Source organism: Ornithorhynchus anatinus, chromosome X5, assembly GCF_004115215.2.
Source record: "Ornithorhynchus anatinus isolate Pmale09 chromosome X5, mOrnAna1.pri.v4, whole genome shotgun sequence".
In the NCBI taxonomy this organism is placed as follows: Eukaryota; Metazoa; Chordata; class Mammalia; order Monotremata; family Ornithorhynchidae; genus Ornithorhynchus; species Ornithorhynchus anatinus.
The window spans coordinates 65159328-65178714 of record NC_041753.1 but is presented as its reverse complement, the minus strand read 5'-3'; the positions used below and the strand labels follow the sequence as shown (position 1 = coordinate 65178714).

The 19387-nt window shown below is 43.7% G+C and overlaps 1 non-coding gene across 1 annotated transcript; it reads right to left on the bottom strand.

Moving 5' to 3' along the window:
• Positions 1-17778: 17778 nt before the first annotated feature.
• On the bottom strand, positions 17779-17916 carry LOC114808271. Its single transcript, XR_003756118.1, has one exon. It is a non-coding gene; the product is annotated as a small nucleolar RNA SNORA7 (small nucleolar RNA).
• Between the last annotated feature and the right edge of the window lie 1471 nt (positions 17917-19387).

Sequence of the window (19387 nt, the reverse complement as noted above, 5' to 3'; positions counted from 1 at the left end):
CCTGGGCAAGTCACTTAACTTCTCTGAGCCTCAGTTTCCTCATCTGTAAAATGGGGACTAAAACCTACTCCCTCTACTGAGACTATGAACCCCAGGTGGGACAGGAACTGTGTCCAATCTGAATGTCCATCTACCCCAGTATGTAAAACAGTGCTTGGCACAGACTAAGCACTTAACAAAAACTATAATTGCTATTATTGTTTAATGATTTCCCCAGATTGTTCTGTAATTTGATGGTGGGCCCGTCTCTCAAAAAAATACCCAGGATCTTGGGAGATGAAATCCTTGTCAGGATCAGTTGGGCAGCAATGATCTTCTGGGGTCCTAAATTCCTTGAAGCACCCCAACTTCCCCAGAATTGTGATCTCCACTGAGTCACCTCATGAAAAATGGATTGTCCATCTCCAGAGGTGTCGCATACGCCTCCCTGGAATGCTTGTAGTACATGAAGAAATTTGTTCAAGAAAGGTACTTTTAGGGGTGATCTTTTTCATTACAACTCTTGCCTGTGATTCCAGTCATGTCAATAACCACGCTCTAAACATTTGCCCCTTGGCTGAACAAATTCAGGCACTATTTGAGGAAAATCATCTTAGCTGACCGGAACAGGTTGAGTGTTTGGAGTGGAATTGAAGGTGGCAAAGCTAACCAAATAAAATCACTCATTTGGAGAAAGGGGAATTGAGCTCCACCAACTGCCTTTTCCTTAAGAGATGAGCAGCAAGGAAGACAGAGAGAGAGAGGAAGAAAGAGAGAGGGAAAGATGGAGATGGGTCCTTTTTATGGTATTTGTTAAGCACTTTAGCACTATGTGCCAGGCTCTGTACTAAGTGCTGGGATAGATACAAGCTAACCAGGTTGGTTACAGTCGCTGTCCCTCATAGGGCTCACAGTCTCGATCCCTGTTTTACAGATGAGGTAACAGAGAATTGAAGTGACTTGCACAAGGTCACAAAGCAGACAATTGGCTGAACTGGGATTAGAACTCAGGGCCTTCTGACTTCCAGGCCCATGCTCTATCCAATAGACAACACTGCTTCTCTAGTTAAATAATTTGGTTCAAGTCCAATAGCCATTTGACATACATAATTTTATCTGTTCTAATCTGCAGTCCCAAGCAGTCCCTCATCAGGTCTGGTGTACCTTCTCAGCTCTTTGTTAAGTCTGAGAGGAATATTTCCCAGAATCCTTTGAAGTTTGCTTCACACACTCTTCTTAGAGTAACTGAAGAAATGATTCTCCTATTTAATACTTTTGGGGGAAGATCTGTGACTTGGGGTGAAAATCATCTAAGCCCTGAGGTTTTGTTTATATGGCATGAAGAGAAGTAGTGGCTTGAGGAACTCTTAGAAGAACTGGGGATTTTAAATGATTCAACCCAGATTTCATTGTGCTGCATCTCTTTCCCTTCATGAGGAATTCTAGGGATCTGGATGATCCTAACTGGTGGTCTACCTAATCTGAATGCTCTAGGTAACCCCTGGGATATGCTTCAGCTAAGAGGATCTGGCCAGAAAGTGTCCATTTGTCTCATGTCTAGGGAGGTTAGGTGGTCTTGAAATCCCTTCACTGAGTATGGTCAGGCTTAGAGGACTTTATTCCTTTTCCGCTGCTGTTGCTCAACTCAGCAACCAAGCACTACTGGTGGGGTGGGTATGTGTGCATCTGTATGTGTCTGTGAATGGGTATGTGGCTGTGTCGTCATCCCTCTTCTGACCATGTCTCCCTCTCCCTTCCTCTGTTTATCTCTGCCTGCACTTGTTTCTCTTGTCTCTCCTTAGTTAATGCATAATGGCATTCGTTAAGCACTTCCTATGTGCTAAGCACTAAGTAGATACCAGCTAATCTGATCAGCACCATCTAGTATCTAGTAAGTGCTCTGCAAGCAATAGGGGTTCAATAAATAATAATAATAATGATGTTGGTGTTTGTTAAGTGCTTACTATGTGCCGAGCACTGTTCTAAGCGCTGGGGTAGATACAAGGTAATCAGGTTGTCCCACGTGGGGCTCACAGTCTTCATCCCCATTTTACAGATGAGGTCACTGAAGCCGAGAGAAGTTAAGTGACTTGCCCAAGGTCACACAGTTGACAAGTGGCATAGCTGGGATTAGAACCCACAACCTCCGACTCACAAGTCCGGGTTTTTTCTTGATCAGGTACAATTTCTTCCCCACACGGACTCACAATCTAAGAGGTAAGGAGATCAGGTATCTTACCTCCATTTTTAAAGATGAGGAAACAGAGGCCAAGAGAAGTTGTGACTTGCTAAAGCTGCACATTGGTAGATAGGTGGCAGAGCGGGGCAGAGAGCCCAGGTCACTTGACTCCCCATACCATGCTCCTCCCACTGGTAAGCTAAAAGGTAGGTGCCCAAATCTATCACCATCAAGCTTATACCTTTCCCCGCTCCTGAGATAACTGAGGAAATAAAAATCTATTTGAAAATGTAAAAGTCGAATCTAACACTCTCGTAGGTAATAAGCTCCACCCATGCAAACCTTGCCTTTATGGGGGAAGGAAGGTCAGTGAACAAACCTATAGTTCAAAAGCATATCGGCATTACAGAAATTGCTCATTTTCCTCAGAAAACAGCAAGAAAGGTGAAAATGAAGACCTGTCCTAATGCAAATCTACTCAAATGAAGTGTGAATGCCAATCAATTTAAGCAGTGGTCTGGCAACACAGTTCCAAACAACAAGTTTAGACAGCAAAAACCAAGGTGTTACTGCTAGATCTGATATCTAGAGAGAGAGAGAAGCAGCTGAGAGAAGCAGTGTGGCTCAGTGGAAAGAGCACGGGCTTTGGAGTCAGGGCTCATGAGTTCGAATCCCAGCTCTGCCACTTGTCGGCTGTGTGACTGTGGGCAAGTCACTTAACTTCTCTGTGCCTCAGTTCCCTCATCTGTAAAATGGGGATTAAGACTGTGAGCCCCACGTGGGACAACCTGATTCTCCTATGTCTACCCCAGCGCTTAGAACAGTGCTCGGCACATAGTAAGCGCTTAACAAATACCAACATTATTATTATTATATGTGCTCCTTTAGCCGTAGCAGCCAAATGAAATCCGGGCATACATAGAGAGAAGCACCTAGTCTGCTGCCCTCATTCAAGACAGCTTCTGCATTAATAATTCTGTGCAAAGATGATGTGTAAAGATCCTGTCACACATATATTCATTAATTTGTATGTCCCTTCTCTATTTTGCAGTGAGCGTGTAAAGAACAAGATTGATTGAAAACTGTAAAGCTAATGCTTAACTGAAAATCTATTTATGTATAAATATAACTATGGATATATAAATATGGAATAGGTTTGGGTGTCACTCTTATACCTATAAAAACAACACCTGAACTTATTCTAGCTTTTATTTAGTTTTTTACTTTAAAGGCCAAACACTACATTTTTCCTCTTTCAGAGACTAAAAGCATTGACTTAAAGCTTCCATGTATGCATTTTGATCATGTTCAGTAAAAGACAGATTGCTTCTTTCATCAAATGAAACAGGATGACTTTTTTTCAAGTAGAGTTACATTTAACAGTTATTACTCAAAACAAATTTACTCAGACTGCGAGTTTTGCCAACGCAAATCCAGAGCGAGCTCTCTTAGAAAAATCACTGCCGAGCCAACAAACATTACTTCATAAAATGTGATGTTGTTCCATTAAAAAAAAAGTTTTTATAGTTGAAATGGGGAGAGAATACAGACTCGCTTTTAAGTTTTTAGTAAAACCAGGAACTACAGTCACTGGTGAAGCCCACATCATCCTAACTGTAATTCAAAACTAGCAAAACATTTCTCCCTTCCTTGGCTTGGCGTCTGGGGGCGAGCGGAAGGAAGTAGTAAGAAAAGTTATCGCAAGGAACAGCTGAGTCTGGTTGGGGATGGGGAACAAAGAAGGGGCCTATTGTTAGAGGCAGCCCTTAACCATATGCCTCCCTGGCCCCCTCCTTCGAAGGGGAAGTCTGAGTCGCTTGTTTCTACCGAAGCAATCCCAAAGGGATTGTTAAGAGGGAATGCTAGAGAGGATCAACCCTTGGGGATTTTTGAAGCTAACCTTTTCAGCTCTGCAGTCACCCATTGTGTGAATTTCACTGACAGTCATCAATCAATCAATTCTATTTATTGAATGCTTACTCTATGCAGAGCATTGAACTAAGAGCTTGAGAAGGTACAATGTCTCTCCCCTCTCCAGTCCATACTTCGCTCTGCTGCCCAGATCATATTCCTGAAAACTATTCAGCCCATGTCTCTCCACTCCTCATAAGTCTCCAATGGTTGCTCATCCTCCTCTGCATCAAACGAAAACTCTTTACCATCAGCTTTACGGCATTCAAGTAGCTCTCCCTGTCCTAACTTACCTCACATATCTACTAAAACCCAGCCTGCATACCACTCTTCGAACGGCAAGCTACTCACTGTGCCTCAAACTAGCCCGCTCGCCACTGACCCTTTGCCGATGTCCCACCCTCTTCATAGTCGACAAGCCACCCTTCTCCCCACCTTCAAAACCCTCCTAAGATCACATCTCCTCCAAGAGGCCTTCCCCAACTAAGCCCTCATTTCCCCTCTTTGCTTTCCCTTCTATTCATTCATTCATTCAGTAGTATTTATTGAGCACTTACTATGTGCAGAGCACTGTACTAAGCGCTTGGAATGAACAAGTCGGCAACAGATACAGTCCCTGCCATTTGATGGGCTTACAGTCTAATCAGGGGAGACAGACAGACAAGAACAATGGCAATAAATAGAGTCAAGGGGAAGAACATCTCATAAAAACAATGGCAACTAAATAGAATCAAGGGGATGTAGATTTCATTAACAAAATAAATAAGGTAATGTAAATATATACAGTTGAGCAGATGAGTACAGTGCTGAGGGGGTGGGAAGGGAGAGGGGGAGGAGCAGAGGGAGATGGGGGGAAAAGAGGGTTAAGCTGCGGAGAGGTGAAGGGGGGGTGGTAGAGGGAGTAGAGGGAGAAGGGGAGCTCAGTCTGGGAAGGCCTCTTGGAGGAGGTGAGTTTTAAGTAGGGTTTTGAAGAGGGGAAGAGAATTAGCCTGGCGGAGGTGAGGAGGGAGGGCATTCCAGGACCGCGGGAGGACGTGGCCCAGGGGTCGACGGCGGGTTAGGTGAGACCGAGGGACGGTGAGGAGGTGGGCGGCAGAGGAGCGGAGCGTGCGGGGTGGGCAGTAGAAAGAGAGAAGGGAGGACAGGTAGGAAGGGGCAAGGTGATGTAGAGCCTTGAAGCCTAAATACCAACATTATTATTATTATTATTAGAGTGAGGAGTTTTTGTTTGGAGCGGAGGTCGATAGGCAACCACTGGAGGTGTTTAAAAAGGGGAGTGACATGCCCAGAGCGTTTCTGCAGGAAGATGAGCCGGGCAGCAGAGTGAAGAATAGACTGGAGCGGGGCGAGAGAGGAGGAAGGGAGATCAGAGAGAAGGCTGACACAGTAGTCTAGCCGGGATATAATGAGAGCCCGTAGCAGTAAGGTAGTCATTTGGGTGGAGAGGAAAGGGCGGATCTTGGCAATATTGTAAAGGTGAAACCGGCAGGTCTTGGTAACGGATAGGATGTGTGGGGTGAACGAGAGAGACGAGTCGAAGATGACACCAAGATTGCGGGCCTGAGAGATGGGAAGGATGGTCATGCCATCCACAGTGATAGGGAAGTCTGGGAGAGGACCGGGCTTGGGAGGGAAGATGAGGAGCTCAGTCTTGCTCATGTTGAGTTTTAGGTGGCGGGCCAACATCCAGGTGGAGACATCCCGGAGGCAGGAGGAGATGCGAGCCTGAAGGGAGGGGGAGAGGACAGGGGCGGAGATGTAGATCTGCGTGTCATCTGCGTAGAGATGGTAGTCAAAGCCGTGAGAGCGAATGAGTTCACCGAGGGAGTGAGTGTAAATGGAGAACAGAAGAGGGCCAAGAACTGACCCTTGAGGAACTCCAACAGTTAAAGGATGGGAGGGGGAGGAGGCACCTGCGAAGGAGACCGAGAATGACCGGCCAGAGAGATAAGAGGAGAACCAGGAGAGGACGGAGTCCGTGAAGCCAAGGTGAGATAAGGTGTGGAGGAGGAGGGGATGGTCGACAGTGTCAAAGGCAGCAGAGAGGTCAAGGAGGATTAGAATGGAGTAGGAGCCATTGGATTTGGCAAGAAGGAGGTCATGGGTGACCTTAGAGAGAGAAGTCTCGGTAGAGTGGAGGGGACGGACGCCAGATTGGAGGGGGTCCAGGAGAGAATGGGAGTTAAGGAATTCTAAGCAGCGATTCTACATCGCCTAGGCACTTCAAATTGTACCCTTTAAGCACTGGATAGAGAACCAGCATGGCAAGTGGATAGCGAACAGGCCTGAGAATCAGAAGGTAGTGGGCCCTAATCCTGGCCCTGCCACTTGTCTGCTGTGTGACCTTGGGCAAGTCACTTAACTTCTCTGTGCCTCAGTACTTCATCTGTAAAATGGGGATTGAGACTGTGAGCCCTCAGTGGGACATGGGACTGTGTCCAACCTGATTTGCCTGTATCCAACCCAGTGCTCACTACAGTGCCTGGCACATAGTAAGCGCTTAACAAATACCACAATTATTATTATTATAATTATTATTATTGATATTCACCCCACTCTCAGCCTCAGAGCGCATATGTACCTCTGTCATTTCCCCCATCTGCAATTTATTTCAGTGTCTGTCTCCCCATCTAAACTCCATTCCTCCTGGGCAGGGGTCTACCAGCTTTATTGTACTGCCCTCTGCCATCTGTTTAGTACAGTGCTCTGCATGCAGTAATAACTCAGTAAATACCATCAATTGATAATGCTGGTAGACAGGATCTCCGTTCTCAAGAGCTTACAATGGTGTCCCCTTTGAGTACAAAGGACAACTCTACATATATAAATATAGTGCATGTATATGTAAATATATATATCCATGTAGATCTATTGATAAATATCTATCTATATATCTGAAGCTAAATGTCACAGAAATAATCCTCATCATCTAGGTTTCATCTTAAACCCAGCATCAGGTGCAGTCAAACTATCAACATGTTCACATTCTGCAATGATAATTGGTAAATCTAGACACCTTGCTCTCAAGGTGTTTTGATTCTCATTCTAAGACGCCTCCTCACCCATCCATTCATCCAGTCTATGTCATACCTTCAGTTCTCTGCTTTCCCAATTGGAGCAGCCCAGTCTCATTCACTTAGGAAAGATTCGAGTTGTGTTGAAAGGGTTGGAACAGCTTACTCTCAAGTTCCCTGAACATGTGGGCTTGGTCTCAGATGCACATCAGTCATCCATTTTGGGCGCTAGCTACTGTATGCCTATGCCTGGGCTCTAAATATCTGCATTGGATTCTCAGGGCCAGGTTGAGCACATCAGGCCCTCTAAAATGATTTTAATATGGAATTTTGGTTTTGTGTCCCCTTATAGACAGTGGACCTAAATGTGGTCAAGAAAACCACTGAACACTCTTTCCCTCTGTGAGCAAATCAACTGGTGGTGAATTTTGCTGAAGGACTCCTGATACTCCTTGGAGGTAAAAAGTAAGAGTAAATACATTCCCAGTTGGACTGAGTTGATTTTAAGTCTGAATCAGGAAGATAGAATTACAAACGCATTTTAAACACAAGACCACAGTTCCTTCAGAAAGTATTTCAGTGCTGTTGATAGTTGCATTTCACTATACAGGGAGGAGTATGAAGCTCCAAATCATAGTGATTTTTTTTTTTCACTGGGGAATTACCTGACAGAACCCAGGAATTTCCTGATAAAAGAAATGGCAGGCTCCTGCACTTAATTATATTTGAGCGGCCATATGTAGGAACATTTTATTTAACCAAATATTAGTTGTAATAGTAGTAATTAGAATATTTGTTAAGCACTCACTGTGTGCAAAGCACTGTACTAAAGTGCTGAGAAAGAATAGGTGGGTGAGAATTAGGCAAGGTCCCTGGCCCTTAAGGAGCTCACAATCGAAGCCATGGAGAGGGAGGGGACTGGTGAAAATAAAACAATAAATACAAGATGAACTTAGTAGGTGAAGACGGGAGTAAATACAATGTAAAATAAAAGAGAGAAGCAGCAGGACCTAGTGGATAGAACGAGGGATTGGGAGTCAGAGGTCCTGGGATCTAATCCCAGCTCTGCCACTTGTCTGCTGTGTGACCTTGGGCAAGTCAAATCTGTTAGGAGACCACTCTAGCAAATAGATCAGCCTGGTTGACAGCAATCAAGAGAGGGAGAGCTTGCATCTGCCCAATTTTGTTGACGATGGAAAGAAAGGATGTCACCGAAGATGTTTGACATTAACGGTCAGGTATGCAGCTAAACGAGCGATTTTACAGATAATCACCTGGAATTTCTGCTTCTTTCCTCAGCTACATGAAACATTCTGGCCTCTGGGCATTGTTTCCTATTTCCAGAAGGGAATAATTGTTTTGTTATGTGCACTCTAACCACAGAATCTTAGTTATTTAAAAGTAGTCTTTGGGAGATTGACATCTGCCCCAAACTAGAAGACCACCTCTCAGACATTGCTGAAGCCACTTTCCTTACATGTCCTAAGTGTTGTTCAGGGTGGATTTTCACACCACTATCAATGGGATTGATTAAGCACCTACCGGGTGCGGAGGTCAATAATAGGGTCCCAGGGAACATTTACACATTTTAATTGAGGAGCTTCAACTGAATCAACATCCCCTTTCAAATGACCTCTTCCTGGTGGATATAGTGTAGCTAAACTGCCATGCCCCTGGAGTTTGGGCAATATCCTCTCTTCCCTTCTCAAAAACTGATGATTTTGAACAGAGTTAAGGCTTACAGGGACAGAAGTGATCATTTGGACACAATGCACAGGAGCAATGTGCTCACACATGGCCAGGGATTCCCACAAGAGGGAAATGTCTTGTTCTTAGTAAAATAAACACATCACAGCCTACAGAATGAAGTTGAAGCGTGTGCTCGCTTTAGTAGCTATTTTGGTAACTGACATGTTGTAATTAGCACAAACAGTTACACTTCCTTCAGGCCAAAAATAAACATGTCAGTAAACATTATTTAGAAAGACAAAGAAACACAGGCTCTTGGCTTTCAGTATTGTTAGGCCTCAGCACTACCCTTTCCTACCGTATTTCTTTTGAATGAAAATTTGGGGCAAACCATTTTCTACTTTCCCAAATGACTCAGGTTCCCCACACCCTTCGACCTGTGAGTAGACACAATAAGAAGGAGAAGATTTCTGGGGCGGGCATGAATACCATTGATATAAATGTTTAACAAAGTTGAAGATGCCATTGTCTGCCTTGGAAAAATACCCATTTGCTGAAGGTGATGAACCATCAGAGTTTCCAGGTATATGGCAGAGATTTCTTCCAATCTAGTCCCACCCCCTATCCATAGCTCTTTCAGAATTGTACCCATTGTAAGATTGTGTCTACCAATTCTGTTGCATTGTACTTTCCCAAGCACCTAGTACAGTCCTTTGCCCACAGTAAGCTCTCTATAAATACCATTGATTGATTGTGCCCAAGCGGAAAAGGGAATGACTATTATCCTTGAAAACTCCCTCTTCCCACTATTCCAAATCCAAATTTCTGAAGTGACCTCCACTGGGTTAACGCAAGCTGCTTGACCTTAACCGATCCAATGTCAGCTGCTGGGAAAAGTTGTAAGAGTATTCTCTCTGTTTAAAGATTAAAAGAAAGATACAATTCCATAAGGACTAATAAGGAATGTGTATATGGTATTGTTGTATTGTACTCTCCCAAGTGCTTAGTATAGTGCTCTGCACACAGCAAGCGCTCAATAAATATGATTGATTGATTGGTAGAAGAAAGGAAGCATGTACAGTATCCCAGCTGCTATCTGGCCTTGGCAAAGGCAATTCCATCTCGACTCTGGGTGGAGTGCACGGAACCATCATTCAAGTCCTTGCTCCAAGGGTCCTCAAAGCACAGAAACCAGGGCAGTTATCCCTACTCTCCTGGTCCCTTATTCCATATCAATCAATTGATGGTATTTATTGAGCACTTACTACATGCAGAGCATTGTGCTAAGCATTTGGGAGAGTACACCAGAATTAGCAGACATATTCCCTGACTATAACGAGCTTATAAAATGTCATATTTTGGATAGAAACATTAGACCATGCACAACGACATTACTGGAGAAGCAGCATGGCTCAGTGGAAAGAGCATGGGCTTTGGAGTCAGGGCTCATGAGTTCGAATCCCAGCTCTGCCACTTGTTGGCTGTGTGACTGTGGGCAAGTCACTTAACTTCTCTGTGCCTCAGTTCCCTCATCTGTAAAATAGGGATTAAGACTGTGAGCCCCACGTGGGACAACCTGATTCCCCTATGTCTACCCCAGTGCTTAGAACAGTGCTCGGCACATAGTAAGCGCTTAACAAATACCAACATTATTATTATTATTATTACTGGGTCAGACCAATGGCCCATTCAACCAAGGCTTTGGTTTGCTAGCCATCTTTGTGGTTCTGGATTCCCCTTTATGTCTTCTTTCTAGTAATATATCATTGATCTATTGTCCATGGATCTATTCCTTCTTGAGCCTCTAATATCATTGACTTTTCCTTTTAGCAAATCCCTTAATAACCCATTATGGTCCTCTTTTCCACAAATTTATCCAGTTCCCTCTTGACCCCATTGATATTTTCTGTCTGCACAACTTCCTACGATAATGTATTCCATATGCTTACTACTCACTGGTGAAGTAATGTTTCATTTTGTTTGATTGGAAGCGTCCATCTTCAAACTTCAGTGGGTGGTTCTTTACCTTGATTTTGGTGAACCAAAACCAGGGATTTGTTGAAATACAATTCTGTGTTTGCTCTGTCTAGACCCTTAGTGATTGGGTAAATTCATGCAAAGAGCATGATAGACAAGGAAGTAGAAAATTGAATCGAGAAGACCACAGAGAAGTAGTGTGCCCTAGTGGAAAGAGCAAGGGCCTGGGAGCTCATCCAGGATCCAATTATTGGGACTGTGTAGGACCCAGAAACCATGGCTGCACCAGATTCTCAAATGAGACAGGATCAAAGTTGGTATTTAATCAGTACTATAAATGGGAAAAGATCATGAGAAGCAACATGGCCTAGTGGATAGATGAGAGGCCTGGGATTCAGAAGGATCTGGGTTCTAATACTGGCTCTGCCCCTTGTATGCTGTGTGCCCTTGGGCAAGTCACTTTACTTCCCTGTGCCTCAGTTACCTTCTCTATAAAATGGGGATTAAGACTGCGAGTCCCATGTGGCACAGGGACTGTGTCCAACCCAATTTACTTGTATTCTACCCCCAGCACTTAGTACAGTGCCTGGCACATAGGAAGCGCTAAACAGATACTACAGATTATTAATATTATTATCATTATTATTATCGTTATCATTATTGTACCCAAAAATAGTAAAGCCAAGCTTCGCCAAGTAAAATTAAAATCTTAGGTAATGAGAAATAGATTTGCTGCATGAAGATTTCTTCTGGCTGGTTGTCAGGGGAGCAGACAGGCAGTATACCTCACAGCCAACAGTAAAATCCTAATTCCTTGACTCCCCTTCACCCTGCTCTCAGGAGAACTTTGCCCCTTGGGGTGTGGGGCTTTCCCACTTTTGGTAGAGGAGCCAGCCTCCTTCCAGAATGATCCATGTGTGCATGGTTTTATATAAGGGCAAAATAGCCCTTTAGAATTATTATTTTTTAAAGCCTTCCCGATTATATCACAACAATTCGTTTGGAGCAGTCTTTAGTAGAAATAGTAGTAATAATGGCATTTATTGAGCACCCACTAAGTACAATGAGCTGTACTAAGTGCTTGGGAAAGGACATCAGAAGCACAGGACATGTTTCCTGTCAACAAGGATCTTACACTCTAACAGGGGAGACAGTCTTAAAAATAGTGGAAGCAGCAGGAAGAACACTGATCAGATAAGGAATAGAATGAATATGCCAGAATGAATCAGAATATATAATCAAATGTATATATACCTTCTGAAGTGCAAGAGTGGTAACTGGGTTGATGTTAAGTGGGGAAGGATTGTTAGAGGAGGTGGGATTTTAATAGGGCTTTGAAGATGGGGAGAGCTGTGCTCTGTTGGTTTTGAGGTGGGACATAGGGAGGGGGTTCCTGGACATGGGAAGATTGTAAGCTTGTTGTGGGCAGGGGATGTGTCTGTTATATTGCTATAGTGTTCTCTCCCACACTCTTAGTACAGTGCTCTGCACACAGCAAGTGCCCTGTAAATGCAATTGATTGATTGATTGAGATGGGAGAGTTGACAATGGGGTAGAGTTGGAAAAAAAGAGAAAGAAAAGTGATGGTAACGTGGAAAGAAATAATTGACTTTAATGCTTTTGAAGATAGCCTTGGCCAGGGATGGAAGTTGAATTATCTTTGGTGCCTTCTAATGAGTGTAAGAATGGTCTGGTGAATAGAGCTTGAGCTAGGGATTTATTTTGGCTTCCACCTTTCACTGGCTCAGCAACCTCGGGCTACTCACTAAATTTATCTCTATTGAATGTTGATTATCTGAATTAATGGAGACCGGAGTCTTTCAGATAATTGAGAAGAGCCTTCCTCCTACCTGCTACACTCTGCAGAAAAAGCATATGTTTTGGGGCCATGATGATGACGATAATGATGATGATGCAGCATGAAGCAGCATGGCCTACAGGATGGCCTACTGGACGATCCTGGGTTCTAATCCTGGATTCAATACTTGTCTGCTGTGTAACTTTAGGCAAGTCACTTCACTACTCTAGGCCTCAGTTATCTCATTTATGAAATGGGAATTAAGACTGTGAGCCCCATGTGGGACAGAGACTGTGTCCAACCTAATTTGTTTGTATAATAATGTTGGTATTTGTTAAGCGCTTACTACGTGCAGAGCACTGTTCTAAGCGCTGGGGTAGATACAGGGTAATCCGGTTGTCCCAGGTGAGGCTCACAGTTAATCCCCATTTTACAGATGAGGTAACTGAGGCACAGAGAAGTTAAGTGACTTGCCCACAGTCACACGGCTGACAAGAGGCAGAGCTGGGAATTGAACCCATGACCTCTGACTCCCAAAGCTGGGTTCTTTCCACAGAGCCACGCTGCTTCTATAAGCAGCGTGTATCCACCCCAGTGGATCTCTTGTATCCACCCCAGTGCTTAGTACAGTGCCTTGCACATAGCAAGCACTTAACAAATATCACTATTAAGATGATGATGATGTTGACAATGGCATTTGTTAAATCCCTACTCTAAGTCAAGCACCGTTTTAAACTCTGGAGTAGGTATAAGTGAATCATGAAGAAGTTCTACATCAGAGCTCACCCTAAGGACCCTGACTTCACCAATCCACTCAAGTGATATACAGCAAGGTGGAATTTTTCCAGTCATTCAAACCTGCTGCTACCCTGAGATGCTTTGAAGAGGAAAGAGTCCCTTCAATAATATCAGGAGGAAACTGTTTACTCAAACAGTGGAATCAGGGAAAGCTGATCATTGGAAGAGGTTATTAACAGAGCCTTTCCTTGGTTGTTCCCAGGAGTTAAAGAACAGAAGAAAAGAAATGATAAGCATATTGTTATCAGAAATAAGAACCAATAAGAATTACGCTCTCCCCTCTGCACCTCGGGCACTGCACTAGGTACTAGGGGCAAATACAAAAGAATCAATCAATCATATTTATTAAGTGCTGACAGTGTGCTGAGCACTGTGCTAATAGCTTGGGAGAGTACAGTAGAGATGGTAGATACTCTCCTCATCCTCAAGAAACTTGCAATCAAGCAGGAGAAAAAGACAATAAAATAAATTGCAGGTATGGAAAGCAACAGAATTGAACAATATGTAAATACTACAGCTGGCTGTGGTTGGGGGATGAGTACCCCAAATGCTTAGCTGATGGGAGGGAAGGGAAATAGGGCCAGGAGATGAGAGATTAATCAGGGAAGGCTTTCTGGAGGAGATGCAATTTCAGGAAGTTCTTCATTCAATAGTATTTATTGAGCGCTTACTATGTGCAGAGTACTGTACTAAGCGCTTGGAATGTACAATTCGGCAACAGATAGAGGGGGCCATGGTCTGTTGGATGCGAAAGAGAAGGAAATTCCAGGCAAGAGGGAGAGTGCAAGTGAGAAGTTGACAGCAAGAGAAATTAGTGTGAGTCACAGTGAGTAGGTAAAAGACATAATCCCTGGCCTAGAAAAGTTTCAATCTAATGGGGAGTTTACCACCTCGTGGTGGTAGCATCAGGCTGGTAGGCTTCAGGGCTACTCAGAAGACCCAGATACAACCACACAGTCAACAGTCCCTGTCTTCACAGGTTCAGTTTACAGTTGATTTTGAAACATTTTGATCAAAAATCAACTGTGACTCCCTCTTTCCTTCAGTTAAAAATGAAACCGTAAACCTTTGAGTCAGTATGAAACAGAATCAAAATTTTTTTTTGTTTCCCACAAGAGCGCTGGTCTTGGCCCATGCAGGAGTGAGCAGTGGGTATTAATACATGATTACTGTTTACAATACTGCTGATGGGGAAAAGGGGACTTGAAAATGAAACTGTAAATTCAAAGATCTGCCATTTTCTCCAGGAGGCAGTTGGCACTTGATCAATTTACAAATCTGAATTCACCTCTTTATTTTTTTCTGTTCTTTATTCTTCTCTGAGCATTAGTAAAGGGGGGAATGGCAAATAATAGTTCAGAAGTAGAATCAATAGTTAACTTGTAACTGCTGATTTTTGGAGGGCAGGGGGTACAAAAAGAATGGAGCTTTAAAAATAAAATCGATCATCCCCATAGCATCAACCTCCTATCTTATGAGACAGAATGTTAAGCACTTTACAAATCACACCGGAGCCAGCTCTTAGCCTCTAGGAGTTTATAATCTAAAATAGGATTTCTGCAGTGAGACTAAAAATTTCAAAGAAATTTATTTGCTCTTGAAATCCTTCCATTCGGCTAATAAAAGTGTGTCTTGGCATTTTTAAAGAAGTATTCCCCTAGGTGATCTTCACAGCCAAGGAAAGGAAAAAGACACTAAGCAAAGCCTTAACTAGGGTTCAGTGAATATTCAATGTGGCCAGCTTTTTGCCTCCCATTTTCACGGGACTATGGAGGGAAGATAGGAAGCACTATAGTCTAGTGGAAAGAGCATGGGCCTGGGAGTCAGAGGTCATGAGTTCTATTTCCGCCTCTGCCACTTGTCTTCTGTGTGATCTTGGGTGAGTCACTTAACTTCTCCGTGTCTGAGTTTCCTCATCTCTACTATGTGCCAAGCACTGTTCTAAACACTGGGGTAGATACAAGGTAATCAGGTTGTCCCGCGTGGGGCTCACAGTCTTAATCCCCATTTTACAGATGAAGTAACTGAGGAACAGAAAAGTGAAGTGACTTGCATAAAGTCACACGACTGATAAGTGGCAGAGCCGGGATTGGAACCCACGACCTCTGACTCCCAAACATCTTTCCACTAAGCCACGCTGCTTCCGCTTCTTCCTCCTTCCTTTCTGCGATATGGGGAGGGGTGAACATGCCTTAATTAATTTTTGGGGGGCAAAGGGGACTTGAGGATCCTGCCAGAGAAGAGGAACCACATGTGTCTAGGTCCTTGCAGTTCCACCTTCCAGCAAATATGGCGCTCACTCCCGGCATTTTCGATTAAAAGCTCTGCCTTTAGCATTCAATTCAAATGAACTGTGGGAAGAATAGTCTTCTTCACAGGAAATCTGTCTCCCCATCTCTGGGTTCTGTTGGGATCAGGATGATGCATGCAAAGGTGAGATTCCTCTTAATCGGGTGAGTCAGATGGCTACTAGTACTCCGTGTGGTTCACATTTGCCCCTTCCTATTATCATACGGGACAGAGCAGACTGTCTTTCTCTGGGAGGATGCTCCTATCGTTCCTAAGCTATATAAAGTGAGAAACCATGGAAACAACAATGCCTGGACCGTTAAAGAAAGACATGATGAAAGACTCATTTTCTGATGTCCAGGTGTTCGTCCTGTATGTTCTGGCTGGGAATGTTTTCCGCCCATGCTGGCAGCCATTTTTTGGCAAGTGGAACGAGAAGTTTCCCAGTTCTTTGGCTTCCCCTTACCAAATCCACCCTGTTTATGTATGCTTAGCAGTCCATGGGTATTTACTGACTACAGACGGTGTGCAGAGCACTGCACTAAGCGCTCAATTAATAAGCGCTCGACTGAGGTTAGTATTAATGTACAGAGAGTGGTGTTGAGATTTTCAGCTTTGGCTACCCACAACACCTACATGAGGAATTTTATGCTGCCTTACTCCACCACTATCACTTTATATATGAGGTGTGCAATGATTGCTCTTTTACATTTGCATTTACCAACTCATGTTTGGGTTGGAGAAGCCTGGCCCACATCCTGCCTCTGGCCCGGAACACCCTTCCTCCTCATATCCGCCAATCACTCTTCCCCCTTTCAAAGTCCTACTGAAGGTGCATCTACTCCAAGAAGCCTTCCCAGACTAAGCGCCCTTTTCCTCAGCTCCCCCTCCCTTCCAAGTCACCTCAACTCACTCCCTTTTTTCTTCCCCCCATCCCCACCCCACAGCACTTATGTATATATGCATATATCTATAATTCTATTTATATTGATGCTTGTTTAGTTGTTTTGATGTCTGTCTCTCCCCCCAACCTGTAAGCCCGTTGTGGGCAGGGATTGTCTCTATTGCTGTATCGTACTTTCCAAGCATTTAGTACAGTGCTCTGCACACAGTAAGCACTCAAAAAATGATTGAATGAATGAAAGAATAAATGAATAGTGGATAGAGCATGGGCAAGGAGCTAGAGGTTGTAGGTTCTAATCCTGGCTCCACCACTTGTCTGTTATGTGACCTTGGGCAAGTCACTTCACTTCTCAGTGCCTCAGTTACCTCATCTATAAAATGACAGAGAAGCAGCGTGGCTCAGTGGAAAGAGCACGGGCTTTGGAGTCAGGGCTCATGAGTTCGAATCCCAGCTCTGCCACTTGTCGGCTGTGTGACTGTGGGCAAGTCACTTAACTTCTCTGTGCCTCAGTTCCCTCATCTGTAAAATGGGGATTAAGACTGTGAGCCCCACATGGGACAACCTGATTCCCCTATGTCTACCCCAGCGCTTAGAACAGTGCTCGGCACATAGTAAGCACTTAACAAATACCAACATTATTATTATTATTATTAAAATGGGGATCAAATCCTGCTCCCTCCTTCCTAGACTGTGAGACCCATGTGGGACAGGGACTGTGTCCGACCTGATTATGTTTCATCTACCCCAGCACTTAGAACAGTGCTTGACACATAGTAAGTGCTTAACAAATACCATTATTATTATTATTGACTGATTGATTGATGATCAAGTGTAACCTCTGCTTCTTAGGCAGCTAAATGACTCAACTGTCTGGGGCAGATATTTGTGTAGTTAGTTATATTTATCAAACCCCTGCTAACAATACTCCTGGATGCAGTTTCCCTGTTGAGAATATCTTCTTCAAAAAAGGACAAAATTCTATTGCCAGGTCCACTGTGCTAAATACTGTGCTTGTCTTCTCTTATGCCGTTGAGTCATTTTCCACCCATAGTGACACCACGGGCACATCTCTCCCAGAATGCCCTACTCTCCATCTGCAATTGTTCTGGTAGTGTATCCACAGAGTTTTCTTGATAAAAATACAGAAGTGATTTACCATCGCCTCCTTCCACACAGTCAACTTGAGTCTCCACCCTCAACTCTCTCCCATGCTGCTGCTGCCCAGCACGGGTGAGTTTTGACTTGTAGCAGATTGCCTTCCACTCTCTAGCCACTGGCCAAGCTAGGAATGGAACGGGTAGGCCTCTGCTTGACTCTCCCTCCCATAGCCGAGACTGGTAGAGGACTGGAAACTCTCCAGGTGTGACTCTGAGAGGGAAAAATATAATCACAGCCCCTGACCCATATGAGCACCTAATCTAAAAAGGAGGCTGAAAACATTTTGCTAGACTGTAAGGTTCTTGAGGGCAGGGATCACATCCAGTAAGTCTGCTGTACTCTCCAGAATGCTTGGAACAGTAGAATGATTGATTGAATTATTAATCAATAATTCTGACAAATATGGAGGTACTTTTTTTTCAGTCTGTTGATAAGGTTAATGTCTTAGCACAGGACACCACAACTAAGGACAGGTAGTATTCATAGAATAGGAAATGCACCGGAATGGAAATCATAAATCAGAATTGCGTAGTGGATAGAGCACGGCCCTGGGAGTCAAAAGGACCTGGTATCTAATCCCAACTCCACCACTTGACTACTGTGTGACCTTCAGCAAGTCACTTCACTTCTCTGGGCCTCATTTACCTCATCTGTAGAATGGGGATTAAGACTGTGAGCTCCATTTGCTTGTATCCACCCTAGCGCTTAGTATAATGCCTGGCACGTAGTAAGTATTGCCAGAAGCAGCGTGGCTCAGTGGAAAGAGCATGGGCTTTGGAGTCAGGGCTCATGAGTTCGAATCCCAGCTCTGCCACTTGTCGGCTGTGTGACTGTGGGCAAGTCACTTAACTTCTCTGGGCCTCAGTTCCCTCATCTGTAAAATGGGGATTAAGACTGTGAGCCCCACGTGGGACAACCTGATTCCCCTATGTCTACCCCAGCGCTTAGAACAGTGCTCGGCACATAGTAAGCGCTTAACAAATACCAACATTATTATTAAGTATTCACTTGTTTGTTCATCTTTTTCATCTTCTATATTTTTGTTATCACTTAGTACATCTTTCCTCCTCCACCTCTATTTGTAAAACATTTTTCTGCATATAATAATGATGATAATGATTAACAAATGTCATTATTATTGTATGCAGAAAAATGATTTACAAATAGAGGTGGAGGAAGAAAGATGAAATAAATGATAGCAAAAATATAGAAGATGAAAAAGATGAACAAACAAGTGAATAAACAAGTAGCATACTACCAACTGAGACATTAGTATGAATAATAATAGTAATAAGGATAACAATAATAATATTGTGGTATTTGCTAAAAGCTTACTATGTGCAAAGCACTGGGGTATATGCAAGATAAGGTCCCATAGGGGGCTCGCAGTCTAAGTAGGAGGGAGAACAGGTATTGTATCCCTGTTTTACAGATTTTTTAAAATGGTATTTGTTAAGAGCTTACTATAATAATAATGGTGGTATTTGTTAAGCACTTACTATATGCAAAGCACTGTTCTAAGCACTGGGGGGTTATGAGGTGATCAGGTTGTCCCACATGGGGCTCACAGTCTTAATCCCCATTTTACAGATGAGGTAACAGGCACAGAGAAGTAAGTGACTTGCCCAAAGTCACACAGCTGACAAGTGGCAGAGCCAGGATTTGAACTCATGACCTCTGACTCCCAAGCC